This window comes from Cucurbita maxima, unplaced genomic scaffold (genome assembly GCF_002738345.1).
Source record: "Cucurbita maxima cultivar Rimu unplaced genomic scaffold, Cmax_1.0 Cma_Scf00072, whole genome shotgun sequence".
Taxonomy (NCBI): Eukaryota; Viridiplantae; Streptophyta; class Magnoliopsida; order Cucurbitales; family Cucurbitaceae; genus Cucurbita; species Cucurbita maxima.
In genome coordinates this window covers 410,278-432,319 of record NW_019272088.1, presented here as the reverse complement: position 1 = coordinate 432,319, position 22,042 = coordinate 410,278, and the positions used below count along the sequence as shown (strand labels likewise).

General features: G+C 35.5%; 1 non-coding gene across 1 annotated transcript; it reads right to left on the bottom strand.

Moving 5' to 3' along the window:
• Positions 1–14,288: 14,288 nt before the first annotated feature.
• TRNAN-GUU lies at positions 14,289–14,362 on the bottom strand. The gene has a single exon. It is a non-coding gene; the product is annotated as a tRNA-Asn (tRNA).
• Between the last annotated feature and the right edge of the window lie 7,680 nt (positions 14,363–22,042).

Below are 22,042 nucleotides of genomic sequence, written 5' to 3'. Positions count from 1 at the left end.
GGTTCAAGTTATTTTTAATTATTAATGTAATAATTTAGTTAATTTCTTGCTTTAAAATGCCAAAACCAATCCACTTTAGTGTGTTTAATGAATTATGCATTATGAATGTATGTTTTAATTAAATAGAAAATGTATATGCATACAGTATGTCATATAGATTTAAAATCCCACCATAGGCTAAGCATGTTTCATGCATTCCAAGTATGTTATAAGTGTTATAATATATAGTATGCATGTTTAGAGTTCCAGGAGTGATAGATATAAATTGTTATATTATTGCATTGAATGGATGATTATGTAATTGTTATATAAAGTATGTTAGATGCATGTTATAGGTTATTTTCAACGTCATATATCAAGATAGATGTTAAAATCTATAATAAAGATAAGTGCATGCTCACTTAGGGTTAAGAATCGAGCACGATCAATTTTAATAGTTAAAATAGGTCGTGTCTTATAAAATTGCAGTTACAAGAAAGCTCACACGGCACGATCTTGTCTAAGGCTGGAGGTACTTAAGTTCACGGTTTACAGAACACGTACTACCTGGAGATCAGACCAGTACTTGAGCTTAGTTAGCCCAGTTTTATGAGCATGCTCGTGTGATGTAAGTTTTAGAAAATCACCTAGACTTAAGTTATATTCAATTAGCCGGAATATACCTAAGTAATGAGTATACCCAACCGTCTAAAATACATAGTGGGAGGAAAAAGGTATATGAGATACATTGTTTTCCTTTCACACTCTCTGAAAAATTCACACCATGAGATTCATGCTCGGCCTCGTGTCGCCCTGGAAGCGTCCTCCATTCAGAAGGTATTTGCATGAGTCAATAATAAGGTGAATAGAGAAAGTATTTATAGTAAGTGGGAGAAGGAAGTATATCAACACGTCCTATGGTCTCCACCACTAGGTAGCACCGTGAGATTCCCATGTTCCACCTGCATGTTGCCCTAGAGAAACTACCTATTCGGAGGGTTGTAACATGAGAGTCAAAACAACGCAAACTCTAGAAATGTATGAAAGAAGAGACCTCAGTTAGAGAACATGTCTTGGACATGATGGTCCATTTCAAAGTGGCAGAAGAAAATGAAGCTGTCATTGATGAGAAGAGTCAAGTCAGTTTTATCATGGAGTCTCTTCTGAAGAGCTTCTTCCAGTTCCACCCAAATGTGATAATGAACAAAATAGAATATAACTTGACTGCTCTTCTCAATGAGCTACAAAATTATCAATCCCTCTTAACGAACAAGGGACAAACAGGAGAAGCAAATGTTGCTATCTCCAAGAAATTACTACCAGGATCATCCTCCAAAAATAAGTCTGGTCCTTCAACAGTGTTTTGATGAAGAAGAAGGGTAAAGGGAAAAATAAGATTTCTACTAACCGCAAACACAATGTTCAAAAAGTAGATAAAGGAAAATGTTTCCATTGCAACCAAAACAGACACGGAAAGAGAAACTGCCCAAAATACCTTGTAAAGAAGGAAGCCGAAAAGACACAACAAGGTAAATATGATTTACTCGTTGTAGAAATATGTTTAGTAGAGTATGATAACTCAACTTGAATACTAGATTTAGGGGCAACTAATCATATTTGTTCTTTTTACCACGAAACTAGCTCCTGGAGAATGCTTGCAGACGGCGAGATAACACTTAGAGTTGGAACTAGAGAAGTTGTCTCAGCAAGATCAGTAGGAAATTTAAAGTTGTTTTTTGGAGATAGATTAATTATATTAAATAATGTACTTTTGTTCCTGAAATGAAAAGAAATCTAATATCTATCTCTTGTTTATTAGAATAATTGTATAAAGTATCTTTTGAAATCAATGAAGTGTTCATTTTCAAAAGTGGTATTCATATTTGTTCTGCAAAACTAGAAAACAACTAATATATGTTCAAACCGAACGAAACAAAAGCTATTTTAAATACCGAGATGTTTAAAACAGCTGAAACTCAAAATAAACGACAAAAGATTTCTCCTAATACCTATCCTTGGCACTTAAGACTAGGCCACATTAATCTCAATAGGATTGAGAGTTTGGTTAAAATAGAACTTCTAAATGGGTTAGAAGACAACTCTTTACCTCCATATGAGTCTTGTCTTGAAGGTAAAATGGCTAAGCGACCGTTTTCCGAAAAAGGTCATAGAGCAAAAGAAACCTTAAAACTCGTGCATACAGATCTCTATGGTCCAATGAATGTCAAAGCACGTGGAGGGTATAAATATTTCATCAGTTTTATTGATGATTATTCAAGGTATGGCTATCTTTATCTAATGCATCACAAGTCCGAAGCTCTTGAAAAATTTAGAGAGTATAAGACTGAGGTTGAGAATCTATTAGGTAAAACTATTAAAACACTTCGATCAGATCGAGGAGAAGAGTACATGGACTTAAGATTTCAGGACTATATGATAGAACATGAAATATGGTCTCAACTTTCAGCCCCAGGTATGCCTCAACTAAATGGTGTATCAGAAAGGAGAAATAGAACTCTGTTAGACATGGTTCGGTCTATGATGATTTTAGCTTAATTACCCGATCCATTTTAGGGATATGTAGTGGAGACTGCTACATACATTGTGAACATGGTTCCGACTAAGAGTGTTTCAGAAACACCTTATGAGTTATGGAAAGAGCGTAACGGTAGTTTACATCACTTCAGGATTTGGGGATGTCCAACACATGTGTTGTTGCAAAACCCCAAGAAATTAGAACGTCGTTCAAAATTATGTATATTCGTAGGATACCCCAAAGAGACGAAAGGTCGTTTATTTTATGACTCACAAGAAAATAGATTGTTTGTATCAACAAACGCTACATTCTTAGAGGAAAACCACGTAAGAAATCATCAAGCTTGCAGAAAACTAGTATTAAGTGAGATTTCTGAAGAAGCTACTGATAAAACAACAACAGTTGTTGATCAAGCTGGTCCTTCAACAAGAGTTGTTGATGAAGCCAACACTTCTTGTCAATCACATCCTCCTTAAGAGTTGAGAATGGCTCGACGTAGTGGGAGGGTTATAACTCAACCCGATCGTTACTTGGGTTTGGTAGAAACTCAAGTCATCATACCTGATAATGACGTTGAGGATCCATTGACATATAAACAAGCAATGAATGATGAAGATAGAGATCAGCGGATCAAAGCCATGAATCTTGAAATGGAGTCAACGTACTTCAATTCAGTCTGGGAACTTGTAGATCAACCAGATGGGGTAAATCCTATTGGATGCAAATGGATCTGTAAGAGGAAACGAGACCAAACCGATAAGGTACATGATGGTGTTAATATAACACATGCGGAAGCAATTTAGATCTTAGGCACTTTTAGAACATCAATTATAGTAAATAACTAGCATGTTCATAAGTATTAAAACTTAATGAGTTTGAATACTAACCTTTTGTAGTTAAAATTCCTTTTTTTCCACGAACCGGTTTCAAACCACTAGTGTCTTCTCCACTATCCTCCGGCCTTAGAACGGGATTGTGGAATCTGGTGAGTGACTTAACTTGGGAGAAATTTTGTATATATGAAGAGAGTGTTTGTGAGAGATTTTTCTCGAGGTTTTTTTCACCAACAAGAAGACCTTTCATGTATTATGATCACTCTATTTATAGAGTCATGTTTGCATGTTCATGCAAATTTGAGATCACCAAATTTTGACACTCAAAATTCAGCTCAAATTTGTGGGGTTTATTTGGCAAGCATGCAAGTTTGGTTAAACAAAATTTTGACACCTCAAAATTCTACTAACATGGATTTTCCCATTAAATGAAGTCAAACATTTTGACTTACTTTCTTTTGATTCAACAATCAATTTGAATTATTAATTTAAAATGAAAGTACTATTAAATGATTAATTAAACTATTTAATTAATATTTAATATTAATTCAAATGCCAATCTCAATTAATTTCAACACATTTGATTAAGATATTTAAATCTTATTTAAATATCTCAGATTCTCTCTTTTTGTTTAATTCGTAAATAAAACAAAAATGTTGTTAAATATATCGTATATATGTAGTGCATTCTCCCTAATTTGAATTCGAACACTTCGAACTCACTCGTCACATTGTTCTATGGTTTAGTCCGATATGAGCTAGCAGAGGGACCTAATGAACCTATAGATCATGGGCTCCAACGATCCAACATTAACCGGTTAAACTCATTAACCTTGTTAACCAACATTCGTTAACTACTAGGACATTCCACTATAGCCTAGTAGTTGCACTCCCTTCACTATAGATATATTTCTGTTCATTTGATATAACCATGATTAATAAGTCGATCCTTCACAGGTTGTTCGTAACTAGAGCTGGGTCAATTTACCGTTTTACCTCTGAAGTTACTTTTTGTTTTTTATGTCTCACTGATCCTCTAATGAACAATTGGTTTGTGGTCTAACAGTAAACCGAATCCCTCTCAGGCCAAGGAGAGGGTGGGGCTCCTTGTTCAAGACCTGAAGTTAGTACTAAAGGGAACTACCTCTCTTCTATCGCTAAAAGTGGGTAGGAGTGAATTCCATCTTGCATCCCACGTCCCCAGCCATTTACCCAGTCTTACCCTTGAAATGGGATGCCTATTGAGTTGACGAACTTGAGCCACTCTCACCCATGTAAATCTAAGGATAATTCCGAATAAACAGGAGTTCATGGTTAGATCAGGATTAAGATCAAGTTACTTAGGTCATCGAATGAAAAGGAAATCAGTCTCAACAATAAAAGACATTATAAAGTGAGAGTGATTTTCTTCATGGTCCGTTCTTATGCAATACTCATTGCATAGGACGCTCCCACTCACATGTCTCCACATGTACAATTTTAGTGATCACATTGTTTATATCATATACAAAAGTGGGCCGCATCCATAGTGTCCCCAGAATAAGGTACTCAGCCTTATCCTTATACTATAGATCATTTTGACTATATACTTGAACTTGATCAACTCTTATGTCTCTACATATAGTTCAAGTAATCACACTATATCCAGAGTGTTCTTAGTTTATTGGATTTAGATTAATGGTCGAAAAGTTCACTTTATTCAATAACAATCTTTACTGAATAAACAACAATAATAACTTTATTGAAAATGGAATATGTTTTTGTTTACAAACTATGATTTTTAGAACATAATACCCAATAGCTACTTCTTATAAGGTCGATTATGTAGGACCCTCTAAAGAACTCCCTAGGAATCTATGACCTTGTAGAAAAACTTACGGTAAGATGGGTTCATATAGTTACAAATACAAGTTACAACTTATGCCTTAAGGAATTAAAAACCTTAGAAACTTACAAGATTGAGAACCAAGAACAACAACACACAAGCTTTACAACTACCCAAAGTAAGAAGAATGCTAGGTACCACTCAAGGACGAGGGACCAAGGTACCCAAACTCAGAAACAGAAACTCACGAATGCTAGGTAATACTCTAGTCATGTTCAAAGTGACCCATGACCTCCTACCAAGCGGTGCCCATGAATTCCTCTTATAGGTGGGATGCCCTGCACCATGTTTTCTTTGCAGGATGTTATGCCCCAAGTTTTCCTCATCTATAAGAGATGCCCGGCAGACTTATGTTTAAGTATGCATCGAGCAAGTGACCTTTATGGTCTATTAAAGGGAGTAGTCTAAAGTCACGGAGGAACAAAAAGAGAGTACGTTACCTTAGCCACGAATCAAGAACTTCCAAAGACCTCCCACCGTACAGCATGCTCATGAGTTAGACTACACTGCTTGGAATGCATGAAACCTTGAGCGTAGGTTAAGCATACTGTATTATATGGCAAGTCCTTGATGCAGTATTAAGATTACATCCCTTGGAACGTAAGAAGCTTTGGATGTAGGTTTTCAGACTATGCCGCTTGGAACGCATGAAACCTTGGGCATAGGTTAAGAAAACTGTATTATAGGGCAACCCCTTGATGTAGTATTAAGACTACATTGCTTTGAATGTAAGAAGCCTTGGATGTAGGTTTTCAGACTATGCCGCTTGGAAAGCATGAAGCCTTGGGCATAGGTTAAGCAGACCGTATCGAAGGGCAAGCCCTCAGATGCGGTAAGACTACGTCGCTTGGAACGCATGAAGCCTTGGACGTAGGTTAAGGCTGTGTTGCTTGGAATACATGAAGCCTTGAACACAGGATTGTCAGGTGCATGTCTAGTGCTGTAAATCCTAGGGGAAGTATCTTGGAGAACGAATCAAGAACAAAACAAGAACCAAGAAAGTACTAAGAACAAGAGAAAGATCAAGGAATAGAACAAGGATCAAGATCTTAGTTCTAAGGACAAGAACTAGGAACAAAGGACCAAGAACCAAAAACCATAGTACTATGGCCTTCAAAGGAAAACCAAGGTTTTAGGATTCAAGGACCAAGGTCCTCAAGAAAGATCAAGATAAGAACCCCAAGTCAAGAACAAGAATTAAAAGAGCCTAAGTACTAACAAAAAGAACAAGATCAAGAACAAGCAAGAACAAAGAATGTGGTATCCTAGCATATCAAGGACACGATTAAGAGACTACAAGTAAGCTACTTACTGAGTCTTGTACTCATTTCTTATTCTCCATTTTTTTCAGGTGATAAGGAGGTGGTACCATCGACTAACCTCACTTGTCGTCCTCAATCCTCTTATTTTAAAGTGTTTTGTGTCCATTCCTTGTTTTTTGTTTTAACTAGTATGCTATAAACTCTATTTTGATATAATGTAAATATAATGTTTTAAATTCCTTTGTGTTATTTTGCTGAAAATTTACCCGCCTTTTTTAGTCATCGAGTCAGCCCGATCCTTACAGAGGTTTGTAAATCCTTGAGGCATAAGTTGTAACTTGCATTTGTAACCATATGAACCCATCTTAGCACGAGTTGTTCTAGAAGGTCATAGATTCATAGGGAGTTCTTTAGAGGGTTCTAGAAGAGTCATGATTCTTGTGGTGTGTCCTTTGTTTCTTGGGTCTTAACTTGGTTTAGGTTCCAAACTTGTTCCAATCAACTTGAAACCTCAAACATATCTTCATGTCCTTCATAATAGATCTTATAAGAAGTATGAAACCATTTGGAGAAAGTATAGACCTTGGATTTTCATAAGTCGTCCTAGGGGCATTTTGGTCATTTTATCCATAATTCTTGGTTTTGCTACTTAACGTGTTCCAATGGCTTTCAAATTTTCATACGTTGTCCTCAGAGTTCATTTAGTGAGATATTTTAATATTACTTAAATCTTGAGCATTTTGATCCATTCATGGCCTTAATTCACAATTCTTTTTGTTTTTCTTTCATATATCCTAAATTCAACTTATTTTAGGTTCATATGGAAAATCCAATGAATTCATACAAGTATTTTTTTAATAAAACGTCCAAGGTCACTACTTACCTCGTCGTCGACATTTGGGATTTTCGTTCTTCAGCTTCTAGTATCCGAATTATATCAAATTTCCTTCCACAGTTTGACCGATCAGGAAGGAAGTTAAAATTGAGAAAACTGAGGGAAGGTCAACATATACCTATCTTTGACTTTTATTCGTCAAAGTTTGACCTTTGACTTTGGACTTCCTCTTCTTTCTTGTTAGCTAGAAAAATCTCGATTTTTTCTTATCAGACCCCTCTGGTTATACCTTTTTACAGCTATATATAGACATCTAATGGATTTGACCGCTCCACGAAACTTTTAGATGAAGTTTCAAGCAAGAAGTAGAGACCAAGTTCATACATTTTCGTGGTCTGTAGCACAAGTTATAACCTTCCAATGTTCGTCGGAAAACATGTTTCTCGCCTGAGTATATCTAGAAACCTTTTGTTGGGCAGCCGGTTATAAAACTTTTCAGTGCCTGATTCCTTCACGAAACTTGCTGTAAAACCATATAAAATATGCAGGAGTTGGTAGGAAGAAAAATGATTAACCATAGCCCTCGTATTTTGAAGAAATTCGAGAAAGGAAAACCCATAATCTAAGAGCTTCAAACTCGAGTTTTAGGATTTCTCATCACTCAATTCTTGTCTTAAAACTTTGCCTCAACTTCAGACTTTATAAGGTAAGCTTCCACCGACATTGAGAGATCCAGAATCGTCGTGATTTGGAGACTGAATTTTCAGTGTAATTCGTCGAAAATATCCTCTCCGATCAGCGAGCTACCAACTTCGAGTTTGAATTCTGAATGTTGGATTTGATGATCTTTGAACGTTCTAGATTGTATCCAAATTTGGGGAAAATCCAACAACTGGAATTTGAGATTCAAAGGACTTTGTGCAGATGGTCACATGCAGAGGTTTTTATTTTCAGCAGAATGACACTTTCGTAATTATCCATATCATCAGGGTAATTTGGTAATTTTCCACTTTCATAATATTTTATTATTATTTTTCGATAAATTCATAATTTTTCTAAAAAATTATTCATCTCTTGTTGGTCATTTCTTGGTCCTTGAGCATCTTGAAATTCCCACTAGATAAGAAATTAAATATCCGAAAATTTTCTTAAAAATTAGAAAGTGACCTTTTCGTCCTTTTCGCTTACGCTTTCATTCCCAATACTTCTCCAAAGTCCTTAGTTCTTACCGTTACTCATTAGAGTGTAGAAATGACTTGCCTTTCGGTCTTACATGGGTGACTTTGCTTCATTTTTGGGGTATTACAGCTTCTTACCTCAACCGACCACCAACAAAAAACTAAAAAAGAAATGTAGAAATTTAAAATAAATAGACAACTGGATTCCTTAGGACGACACCCTTTGTGATCTCATAGTTCTCGAGCTGCGCTTCTTACCTTGACCAATAGTCAACAAACAATAAAAACTAAACATAGAAATCCAAAATGAACAGACACGACTGGATGCCTTGGGACGATCCCCGCTGTTACCACATAGTTCTCGAGCAATGCTTCTATAATACCTGTTCATCAACAGCTCAATTCACATGAGTTACCACTAACATAGAAATTTGGCTTCAAAAATCGGTTACAAAACAAAAAATTTCATACATGACAAGTAAAACATGTGAATCAAGTATATATTTTACAACACAAAATATCAAAGCAAGTTTTCAACAACAAAAGCACATGTACTTAAAACACTCAGAAAAAGATTCCTTGTTGTGTCGAGCCTACTGGTCTCGTCCTCGATTGGCCTACAACTTCTTATTTGACCAAAAAAGTTAAAATAATCTTGATAAGTATTAGTTTACTCAATAAATAGCTAACTTGTCATTCATAAGTTTATTACTTATCTTTCTAGTTTTGCGATAAATGAAGATGCAGCAAAGATGAGAATCAATATTTGGTTTACCATGGTTGGAAGAAATATCTCTTTAAAAGCACAAAATTTTATGGACAAGGTCAACTAAATTGACAAGCATCGAAAGACATTGATAGATTGTCTGACGCTTGCTTATTTTGTTAGCTAATGTATGCTACGTGACAAAATTTAGTGCATCTAGAGATATTTTTTCCCGCCACAATCTACCTTTGAAGCCTCCAAAGCCCCCCTCTCCCTTATATTTCTTCTTCCCCATTTGCTTCCATACTCCTTCATTGGCACCCTCTTTCTTCCATTTTTTGTGTTGTTCTCGTGGTGAATGGCTATCCATTTTCAATGTTTGAGGGAATTTGCTACTTTTTGGGTTTTCTCTCTTTTTAAATATTTTTTTTGTTTCCTTTGTTCATAAATTATGTTGTCAGTTTAGGTTCATTTTGATGGTGTTACTATAATACGTGCGGAAGCAATTTGGATCTTAGGCACTCTAAGTACATCAATTAGAGTAAATTAGCTAGCATGTTCAAAAGCATTAATAACCTTTTGTAGTTCAAATTTCTTTTTCCTCACGAACGGTTTCGAACCACCACTAGTGTCTTCCCTACTATTTTCCAACCTTAGAATAGGATTGTGGAATCCGGTGAGTGATGAAACTTGATAGAAATTTAGTATAGGTAAAAAGAGAGTTTTGAGAGATTTTCTCAAAGTTTTTCAAGAAGAATTTCCATGTACCTTGATCACTGTATTTCTAGAGTCATATTTGCATGTTCATGCAAATTTGAGATTACCAAATTTGACACTCAAAATTCCACTCTAATTTGTGGGATTATGTGGCAAGCATGCAAGTTTGAGTTCACCAAATTTTGACACTCAAATTTGTGGGATGATGGGGCAAACATGCAAGTTTGATTAAACAGTATATTGACCCTCAATATTCCACTCACTCAAACATGGATTTTTCCAGTAGGTGAAGTAAATATTTTGACTTTCTTTATTTTAATTCAACAATTAATTTAAATAATTAATTTCAAATCAAAATAATATTAAATGATTAATTAAACAATTTAATTAATATTTAACACTAAATAAAATGTCAATTCCAATCAATTCCGGCACATATTGATTATCAATCACTATTCATAATTAAAATATTTTAATATTATTTAAATATCCCCAATTCTCTCTTTTTGTTCAATTCATAACTAAAACAAAATGAGGTTAAATATATCGTATATATTTAGCGTGTATTCCCTAATTTGAATTCGAACACTTCAAACTCACTCGTCACACTGTTCTAAGGTTTAGTTCGATTTGAGCTAGTAGAGGGACCTAATGGACCTACAGATCATGGGCTCCAACGATCCGAGATTGACCGGCTAATCTCATTAACCTTGTTAACCAGCATTTATTCACTAAGACACTCTATTGTAGCCTAATTGTTGCACTCCCCTCCCTATAGATATATTTCTGTCCATTTGATATAACCATGATTAGTAAGTCGATCCTTCACATATTGTTCGTAACTAGAGCTAGGTCAATTTACCGTTTTACTCCTAAAGTTACTTTTTGTTCCTAAAGTCCCATTGATCCTCTAATGAACAATTGGTTTGTGGTTCAACCACCAAACCGAATTCTTTTCGGGCCAATGAGAGGGTGGGGCCCCTTGTTCAAGACTTGGAGTCAGTACTTAAGGGAAGAACCTCTTTACTATTCCTAAAAGCTTGTAGGAGTGAATTCCATCATACACCCTATGTCCACAGCTATTCACCTAGTCTTACCCCTAAAATGGGAGGCTTATTGAGTCGGCTAACTCGAGCCACTCTCACCCATGCAAATCTAAGGATAATTTCGAATAAATAGGAGTTCATAGTTAGCTTAGGATTAAGATCAAGTTACCTATGTCATCGAATGAAAAAATCAGTCTCAACAGTAAACGGCATTATAAAGTGAGAGTGGTTTTCTTCATGGTCCGATCTTATGCAATACTCATTGCATAGGACGCTCCCACTCACATGTCTTCACATGTAAAATTTAGTGATCAAATTGTTTATATCATATACAAAAGTGGGCCGCATCCATAGTGTTCCCAGAATAAAGTACTCAGTCTTAGGTTCAATTTAGGTTTAACACTCAGAGAGCAATATAGGTAATGTCAATATACATCAAACACCTTAAAAGGGATACGTAAAAAAAAACTCGGCTCAAAGTTGCATTTACATTTTATTTCAACGATCGGAAGCTACCCTGAAAATTATCAAAACATTATAACTCAATTCAAGGGTTTTCATCCAACATAAAAGGTTGGACGATAATATTACCTATGAAGTATCATCGAGAATGCTCGATTAAGACTAAGTAACAATGATAGAAAACTCAAAGATATCCCAAAAATGAACTAGAAAATTATAATTCACTTGAAGGGTTTTGATTTAATTAGAAAAGGAAAATTACTATAACATTATAACTCAAGTCAAGGGTTTTGATTCAATAGAAAAGGATAGATAATATTACCTATGAAATCTGATTGAGAATGATTGATGATTAGAAATCACGAACCTCCATAATAGTATGATATTGTCCACGTTCAAAAATAAGTTCTAGCTGTTTTACCTATGGTTCCCTAAAAGGAATCACACCAATGGAAATAGTAATTCTTATGTATAACATTAAGCAGTTAGGATGGCCTATTGGCTTGTTGGCTTCATTCCCTTTTCCACACCCTATTGGCTTGTCGAGTGAGCATCAATGTAGTGCCTGAAACGATTCTCACATCAGGTTTGTAGTGAGATTTATTTCATCTATCAGTGCTATTGGAGGTCCATAGCCTAAGGTAGCACAACTTAAGGTGCGTCCGTCCTAGTCACTAAACCTTCACGAGGAGGGCTATCTTCACCTCCACCTCTTCCTCTAACTCTAATATAGGGTCGTCTCCTTCCTCGTTGTCCTCTCCCGTGCCCTTTATGTGGCATGATTCTAAAACCAATATATAATTTTTCTTAAGTCTATATCTCTCTAACATAAATTGCTTCATATCACATATATTCGCAACATATAATTTAGCAAACATGACATATTCATAAAAATACAACTAGGTGGAACATAATGCTACTATAAATCATATAGTTAGAGCTCAACATATTTGATACTAAATTACATTCAATATTAGTAAACAAAAAAGTACATGCAAAAAGACATTTCTTTTTCTTATCTTATCAAGACATACGTGACGGTGACAGGACATCGATGGTAAAACATTGGAACGTGCCAAGCCTATCTCATAGTTAAGTCTACTGAATCTATAACCTAGAGCTCTGATACCAACGGTAACGACCCTAGATTTCTATTAGCCTAAAGTTGCCACCGTCATCATATCCTATGCTCTTATACGAAATTAAACATTTAAACTTCATCTTAAAATAGTCATGGACTTACTCATTTGAAAGCATCTTTAAAACAACATAAAGAAATAGTAACTAAAACAATTAAAACATGAAAGTAAAAATGTCCTATACTAACCTATGCCTAAGAAAATAAAATACTACTATTCTATGCACATGTCATTATCTCTATTTTGATGTCGTCGTCAGCTATATAGGGGCGTCTTGCCCTTACCTGAAATAGAAGTAGCACAAGGCTTGAGTATTTTAAGAAATACTCATAAGTGACTCCAATATTGAGGCTAGGGAATGCAAACACATACAACTAATGATCTTAGAAACCTATTGTTAAAAATATCATAGAGGTGGCCTCTAGTCTGGAAAAATTGGATGTGTAGTACATCCCTACACATGACTCACACATGCGAGCGTGAATTTTGTCTCTCGAAGTTACTTCAAGTGTTGTCAGTTGTTGTTTCCTATTAAAACGTCCATCTCGCTTCGTTAGTAATTTACATTTCTAATTTAATTTAACTTGAACTTCAGAAATAAGACGTTATACTGACCTTGAATATTTCTATTAAAGTAAAAATAAGCTTCGGAAGGGCAAAAAACATAAAGGTCGGTGTCAAAATGTCAAAAGAGCCGATGTATGCAACAGTGACCCTATCGCTGAGGGACAATGACATATGAGCAGGTTGCAAAGTGGTTCAAGCCGCAGGTCTTGAATGTTCATGTGGGCACACAGGTCTGTGTAGTGGATCCGTGGGTTGGGCTGTGTTCTGTGTATTTGGGCTTGAACGTGGGTTTTGGGTAAGGCACATAGGAACTAGACTACTAGACTGATTGTTGGTGGGTATCTAGTTACTAGACCAAACTGGGTATGGGGTTGCTTGACTGGAATGAGGTTGTGGGTATTCGAGTTTGGGTCCGAGCAGGTGGACTTCGTCTTCTCCACTCGTTTCCATGCATTTTCCTTTCTTCATTCTTCCGTATCAAAACTCGTTGTCTACATCTTGTTTCTTCTCCTTCTTTCTCATGATGTTAATCGTCTTTGTACGTTTGATCCTACCCCTCTATCTCACTAGTGTTGTGTACGTTGGATCCCATGGTTGTCATCTCGACATCGTCATTTGTGAAGAGGTGCCTTGCCTTTACCTAAAAAATAAGAGCAGTGCATGTCTTGAGTATTTTAAGAAATACTCATTACTCTACTCACGCAAACACATGAAATCATGGTTATCATAAAATATATCATTTTATGGCCTTGGTCTCATATTCATGTCCGGGTAGAATTTGATGTGCATACTTCTCTACTCACGACTTACATACACACACATTTGCTCCCATGCGAGCTCGCATACCTACCCATTGACCTAGGCTTCAACTAGAATACACTCACAATATTGGTATACCATGGAGGGAAGGGAGTGCACATAGCATTGTGGTGTATACAATATCATAAGTACCATACTTTCATATCATGTCACATCCTAACAAGTCATAACATAACAAGCAAGTATATAACCCAATCAAAAGGTATCACTCACACTCCACCTCTAATTTACCTTAGAAGTATATAACCCAATCAAAAGGTATCACTCACACTCCACCTCTAATTTACCTTAGAGTTCATTCAGAGTACGTAGACTTATTACCATCGCTAGAAGGAGGGTTCGAACCTCCGACCTTGTGGTTAACAGCCACACGCTCTAACCAACTGAGCTATTCCAGCTAATTCTTTGTAATAACTCATGCCCACCACATCCTTATAAGGAATGTTTCATCCCCTCTCCAACCAATGTTGGATCTCACAATACACTCTCCTTGGGGGCCCAACGTCCTTGCTGGCACAACGCTTGGTGACTTACTTTGATAGCTTTCGTAATAGCCCAAATTCACAGCTAACAAATATTGTCTGATTTTGCCCATTACGTATCATCATCAGCCTCACAATTCTAAAACGAGTCTACTAGGGAGAGGTTTCCACACTCTTCTAAGGAATGCTTCGTTCCCATTTCCAGCCACTAAAAAATATTGTCCATTTTTTACCGTAACAAATCGTCGTCAGAATCACAATTTTAAAACATGCTACTAGAGATGTTTACCGACACTTATAAGTTATTCTTCATTCTCCTCTCAAACCAATGCGGGATCAGAGGGCATGGGTTCAAATCCAACTTCTGACAACTCAAATAAAGGTAAAATAAAAATACAATAGCATATCATTTTTTGAAATCAATAGAATTCACTGGAGATTTAAAATTGTCACGACATGATTTTTCAAGCATATAAGAATTGTAATAACTCAATTTTAAAGACTTCACAGCACAACTATAATAACTCAACTTTCTAAGACTTCAAATCATTATTCATGACACATCCTAAAAATTTCATAAAAATTGAAAGGAGATTCAAAAACTAAGGACAATAATTTGTAACACATAGAACTGACGTGACAATGAAAAATTTGATAAAAATTGGAACGAGATTCGAAAAATAAGGACAACAACTTGTACATATAGAACTGATGGCTCGAGACGACCCTCCTCTGTGACCTTAACTAACAATTAGTGATCACCCAAAAAGAAAAAGTAATATCTAGTGCAACTAAATAAGTAACCTACTTGTAGGCGGTAATCGAGTCTTTGATCGAGCGAGTTGCCACGGGTTTTTCTTTAGGTTATAGAATGTTCAAGTGTAGATTATATGTAACGACCCTAGTTTTCTAGGGACCTAGAGTCACTAGAACATGCATGATGTAACTGCTTTATGCTAAAATATTTTTTACATTATGTTTTTGTATTGAAGCTACCCCTAAAAAGAACACAATATTATTATTAAGAATGTTAAATTAAGACTGTAACAATGTTAGGAATCACGAACCTACATAATTATATGACATTGTCCACTTTAGTTTGAGGGTTAAATTTTTCCACGTACTAAAATGGAATGATTCTTTCCCATTGATAAAAAGAGAGATAACCTCCGACCTTATGGTTAACAATCATACGCTCTAACCAACTGAACTATTCCAACAAATTATGAGTATTAGCCTAGATATTGTCTACTTTGACTCATTACATATCGTTGACAACCTCACAGTTTTAAAACACGTCTAATAGTAAGAGATTTCCACATGCTTATAAAAAATGTTTCATCCCCTCCACAACCAACGTGGGATCTCACAATCCACCTCCATGTGTTCCTAGCAACCTCGTTGGCACACCACCTAATGACTAACTTTAATACAATTTGTTACAAACCAAGCCCACCTCTGATATTGTCTACTTTGGCTAATTACGTATCACCATCAGCCTCACGATTTTAAAATATGTCTACTAGGGAGAGATATCCACAACCTTATAGTTAATTTTTTGTGTCCCTCTCCAATTGCTAGCAGATATTGTTTGTTTTGGCATGTTACATATTGTGTAAGTTTAAAAGTTTTAAAACCATTTTTAAGAGAGAGGTTTCTACACCCTTATAAGGAATGCTTCATTCCACTCTTCAACCAATATTAGGTCTCATAATAAATAGTTCAGATGGTTGAGCTGTAGAAGGCTTTAAGACTCAAGTTTTGGTCCTTGTGAGTGCGTGAGTTGAAATCCAACTTTTGACAACTTAGAAAGGTTTTGTTTTATAAAGTGCTATTCTTTATAAAAAATAGTTATAAAGAATATAAAGAATAGTTATAAAGAATAGGTAGAGGGTGTGCATACAAATCCCACTTCTGACAACTCAAATAAAGGTAAAATAAAAATACAATAGCTTATCATTATTGAATTCAATTGAACTCACTAAAGATTTAAAATGGCTTCCAAGCTTCTACAAAAGTTAGTATTGTTCAAGTTTACCCTTACGCCTCAATCTCAAGGACACTCTGATTTTCTATACTACCTGAGTGCATAGCAAATGATGATTTGTGAGCCTGGAATACACTGGCATCCTTGATATAACTGTCCATCATCTTAGGATTTAGAGAAACTGTCCACTAGGACCTTTATTAACTGATTCATAATTACCTATGTTAAAAGAAAAATCAGCTTCGGAAAGGTAAAAAATGTAAAGGTTCGTGTCAAAAATGTCAAATCAAGCCAAATATGTTGTTTTTTAGCCTAAAATTCCGAGAAGCTAAGCCGAAGGGGCCGGTGTATGCAGTAGTGACCCTGTCGTTGAGGGACATTGACACATGAGCAAGTCGCAAAGTGGGTCGAGGCATGGGTCTTGAATGTTCATGTGGGCACACAAGTTGGTGTAGTGGATCATGGGTTAGACCGTGTTCTATGTATTTTTTTGTTTGAATGTGGGTTTTTGGGCCAAGCATAGAGGAACTAGACTACTGGACTGGTTGCTAGTTGGTATCTGATTGCATTGTTGGGTCGAAGCTTTGTATTTTAGGTTACTGGAGCAAACTAGGTATGGGGTTGCTTGGCTATAATGAGGTTGCGGGCATTCGAGTTTGGGTCCGACCAGGTGGACTTCATCTTCTCCACCCCTCACATCGGTTAGGGTTGCCTGTGGGTTTTGGGTCATGAGTCGGATCTCGTGTCGGACTTCGTTTCCCTCACCCCGATTACTAGAGAATTTTTTGGCGACTCTCTCTCCTCGGTCACGTCATTTCAATGTCTCTTTTCCTCCTTTTTTTAGTCTCCTCCTCCCTCTAATCCCGTTTATGGTGTTTGTTTGGTTCGTAAGGGGCGTAAACACTCGAATCTGAGAGGGTTCGAAAATCCAACGTTCTGTCTTCCTTACCCAATCTCGTGCCTAAAACTTTATTCGACTTTGCTCCGCAACTTCTGTTTAGCGCTTTCGACTCAGGATACCGTTTTTTAACCATGTGTGACATTTTTAGACTCAATCCTACAATTGGTTACCACTTGAAGTCGATTTTGATATTTCCAAAAGGTTTTGAGATTAGTACGATCATTGTTTCAAAAACCTAAAATATTATAAGAAAAATGATAGGTTTACTTACACATAGTAGCTAAACGAGGTCGCTTGATCTGTGCTAATTCGGTGTCGTTAACTCACATAGGTTTACTTGGATTTTAAAGGGCAAAATTGAACTAGCTTGAAGTATGATTTAGGGACTTCAACTTAGCTATCTTGGTAAGTGACTTCACAACTATCCAAAGTTTGCTTGACTCCTCTAAGTGCTAAGGAATGGTGGGTTTTGTTTTAATGGCGATTTTGAGGTTAGTGAGGAGGAAAAACATTAAGGATATAGAGATTGTGTCTGAAAGAGGAGAGAGTTTTGATACTGTTTGGATTGGGAAAAGTAGACTGCCTTCTTCTTCAATGGTAAGAACACAACCAGCTCTTGAAAATAGTTACCTTCCTTATTCTTTTTCTTCTTAGTTGTTGGGACGTTTTCGTCATTGTGCGAAACGTGTAAGGAGAGAAAGAACGTTTAGACGAACGATATAATCAGTATAATTTTTTACTCTTGAAGTGTAAAGTTGTCGGAACGATTCTTTTATTAACTTCTCTGAGTCATATTAAAAGATAAATGAATACTACTATTGATGATCTCATGGATAAACACCAAGACCGAAGATGAAGAGTTATTGGGCTCTCGATCATGGCTACAACAAGCTTGGGTACCATATTTAAGAACAGTAGGATATCTTTAGAAAAATTAGTAATTGAAAGTATCTTTTAGGTTAATTTTTTTTAGTGATAAATTGAGTGAAAAAAAGAAAACAAACTAAGATATTTGGTATTGAATATAAATAAAATTGTTGATTAGTTTAATGGGTTAGGTTTTAATTAAAATATATTTTGTTAGACCCATAAGAGTTTAAACTTTAGTTAATTTTGCAATTATAATGGATCAAATCTTAGAAAAGAAAAGGGAACCAAATTTTGAAAGAAAAAGGGAATGTATAACTCTATAGTAATAAGTAAATTTGAATTGCAATAAGCATATTTTACTCCTAGAACTCATGTCATACAATATATTTGAATCAAATTAACTTAAACAAACTTTTGCCTTGGCCTACAAACTCAAACAATATAATTGTTGTATGTCTATTTACTTTGTTGACGTAGTTTATTTTTATTGTATTAAGAATATGAATAAAAATCCATATGATAGAGAGTAGAAATAAATTGGATAAGAAGGACATTGTTTTGGTGCAACTTTGCCCGTAGATTAGGGCATGCTTCATTCACGAGGAAGGTAAAATAAATAAAATAAAATTAGTTTCAATTATTTACTATGTGAATAAAACGAGGAAGGTAAAATAATTATGAAAAATGATAACATGTACCACTCAAACTCAAATGGGAGGATTTGGGTAAAACATGGAATTCTCATCACTAATCTACAGCCACACATTGGTCAAGTCTTCACGACTACAACATAAAATTCTCACCATTAAACTACAATCTATTAGAGACGACCCTCCATAATTAACATATAGAATTGACGACTTGAGACAACCCTCCTCTGTGACCTTGACTAACAACTAGTGATCTCCCAAAAAGGAAAAGTAATATCGAGTGCAACTAAATAAGTAACCTACTTGTTGGCAGTAATCGAATCCTTGGACGAGCGAGTTGCCACGGGTATTTCTCTAGGTTATAGAAAGTTCAGGTGTAGATTATATGTAACGACCCTAGTTTTCTAGGGACCTAGAGTCACTAGAATATGTATGATGTAACTACCTTATGCAAAAATATTTTTTACATTATGTTTTTGTATCGAAGGTACCAGAGAATGATTAAGACTATATAACGATGTTAGGAATCACAAACCTCCATAATTATATGACATTGTCCACTTTTGTTGAAGGGTTAAATTTTTCCACATACTAAAATGGAATGATTCATTACCATTGCTAAAAAGAGAGCTTGAACCTCCCTAACCTTATTGTTAACAATCATACGCTCTAACCAACTGAACAATTCCAACAAATTATGAGTATTAGCCTTGATAGTCTACTTTGGCTCCTTACATGTTGTCGTCTACCTCACGGTTTTAAAATGCGTCTAATAGTGTGAGAGATTTCCACATGCTTATAAGAAATGTTTCATCCCCTCTCCAGCCGAAGTGGGATTTCACAATCCACCCCATTGTGTTCCCAGCAACCTCGTTGGTACACCATCTGATGACTAGCTCTAATATAATTTGTTACAAACCAAGCCCACCTCTATTAGATATTGTCTACTTTGGCTAATTATGTATGGATCAGCCTCATGATTTTATAATATGTCTACTACGATGAGGTATCCACAACCTTAAAAGTAATGCTTGGTTCCCCTCTCCAGTTGCTAGCAGATATTGTTTGTTTTTTCCTTGTTACGTATCGTCGTATGTCTAAAAGTTTTAAAATGCGTCTATTAGGGAGAGCTTTCCACATCCTTTTAAGGAATGCTTCATTCCCCTCTATGAAATTCTAAACTTTCAAATTTATATGTATTTTAAGAGCATTAAATAGGTCAACCACCTATTAGACATTCAAATAGAATATTCATGGATAATTTGTATGCTAATTAAGTTTAAATATGTATAAAAAATTATATTATGAAATTAATAGGATTTTTTTAATTGTGGAGAATATTAAAAAAACTGAATAAATGATACAATATTTAAATAAGTCTCATATTCCAATAGATAAAATTAACCATTTGTGGTGAAAATCAATACAAGTAAATAATATTGTTTCATCGGAATAAGTCACCAAAATTAAAAGTCTAACCCTCTTATCCCTGAGGTCTTTAAGTTATCTAAGTCTTATCTTGAATAGTAACCCTATGATCATGCATCCAATAACTTAAAGTTCTAGACATACTTAAAGTTAAGAGTTTAAAGGCATACTTACTTGAACTCGGTAGGGAGTCCTCCTAAGCTAGGCCATAGAGAAAACTTGGGCTCTGATACCACATTGTAAGGATCGGGCTGTCTTGAAGGTTCTAAAAGACCGGTAAATTTTTCGTGAAATAAACAAAAGAATTTAAAAAATTATATTTACATAATATTAAAATAAAGTTTATACATAAGTATTTAAAACAAACATACTAGTTAAAACAAAAAATAAGGAACAAGCACAAAACATTTTAAAACAAATGGGTTGAGGACAACAAGTGAGGTTTGTCTATGGCACCTGCTTCAGAGCCTGCTCCCGACCTTGACAAACTCTTTATTACCTAAAAAAATGGAGAATAAAGAACGAGACAAAGACTCTGTAAGTAGCCTACTTGTAGGCTCTTAATCGTGTCCTTAATATTCTAGGGTACCACATTATTTGTTGTTGTCTTGTTCTTGTTCTTGTTATTGTTGTAAGTACTTAAGTTCTCCAGTTCTTGTTCTTGACTTGGGGTTCTTATCTTAATTATCCTGAGGACCTTGGTCTCTAGATTATGAAACGTTGGTTATCCTTTAAGGGCCTTAGTACATGGTTCTTGGTTCTTGTTTCTTGTTTTTAGAACTTGAATCTTAATCCTTGTTCTAGACCTTGATCTTTCTATTGTTCCAAATTTTGACACCTCAAAATTCCACTAACTCAAATTTTGATTCAACCATTAATTTAAACTATAAATTTCAAATTAAAGTAATATTAAATGATTAATTAAACTATTTAATTAATATTAAATATTAATTCAAATACTAATCTCAATCAATTCCGACACATATTTGATTAAGATATTTAAATCTTATTTAAATATCTCAGATTCTCTCTTTTTGTTTAATTCGTAAGTAAAACAAAAAATGTGGTTAAATATATCGAATATATATAGTGCATATTCCGTAATTTGAATTCGAACACTTCGAACTCACTCGTCACATTGTTCTATGGTTTAGTCCGATATGAGTTAGAAGAGGGACCTAATGGACCTATAGATCATGGGCTCCAACGATCCAAGATTAACCAGTTTAACTCATTAACCTTGTTAACTAACATTCGTTAACTACTAGAACACTCCACTATAGTCTAGTAGTTGCACTCCCCTCATTATAGATATATTTTTGTCCATTTGATATAACCATGATTAGTAAGTTGATCCTTCACAGGTTGTTCGTAACTAGAGATGGGTCAATTTACCATTTTACCCCTGAAGTTACTTTTTGTTCCTTATGTCTCACTGATCCTCTAATGAACAATTTGTTTGTGGTTTAACAAGTAAACCGAATCCCTCTCAGGCCAATGAGAGGGTGGAGCCCCTTCTTCAAGACCTGGAGTCAGTGCTTAAGGGAACTACCTCTCTTCCATCCTTAAAAGTGGGTAGGAGTGAATTCCATCTTGCACTCCATGTCTCCAGCCATTCACCCAATCTTACCCCTGAAATGGGAGGCCTATTCAGTCGGCGAACTTGAGCCACTCTCACCTATGCAAATCTAAGGATAATTCCGAATAAACAGGAGTTCATGGTTAGCTCAGAATTAAAATCGAGTTACCTAGGTCATCAA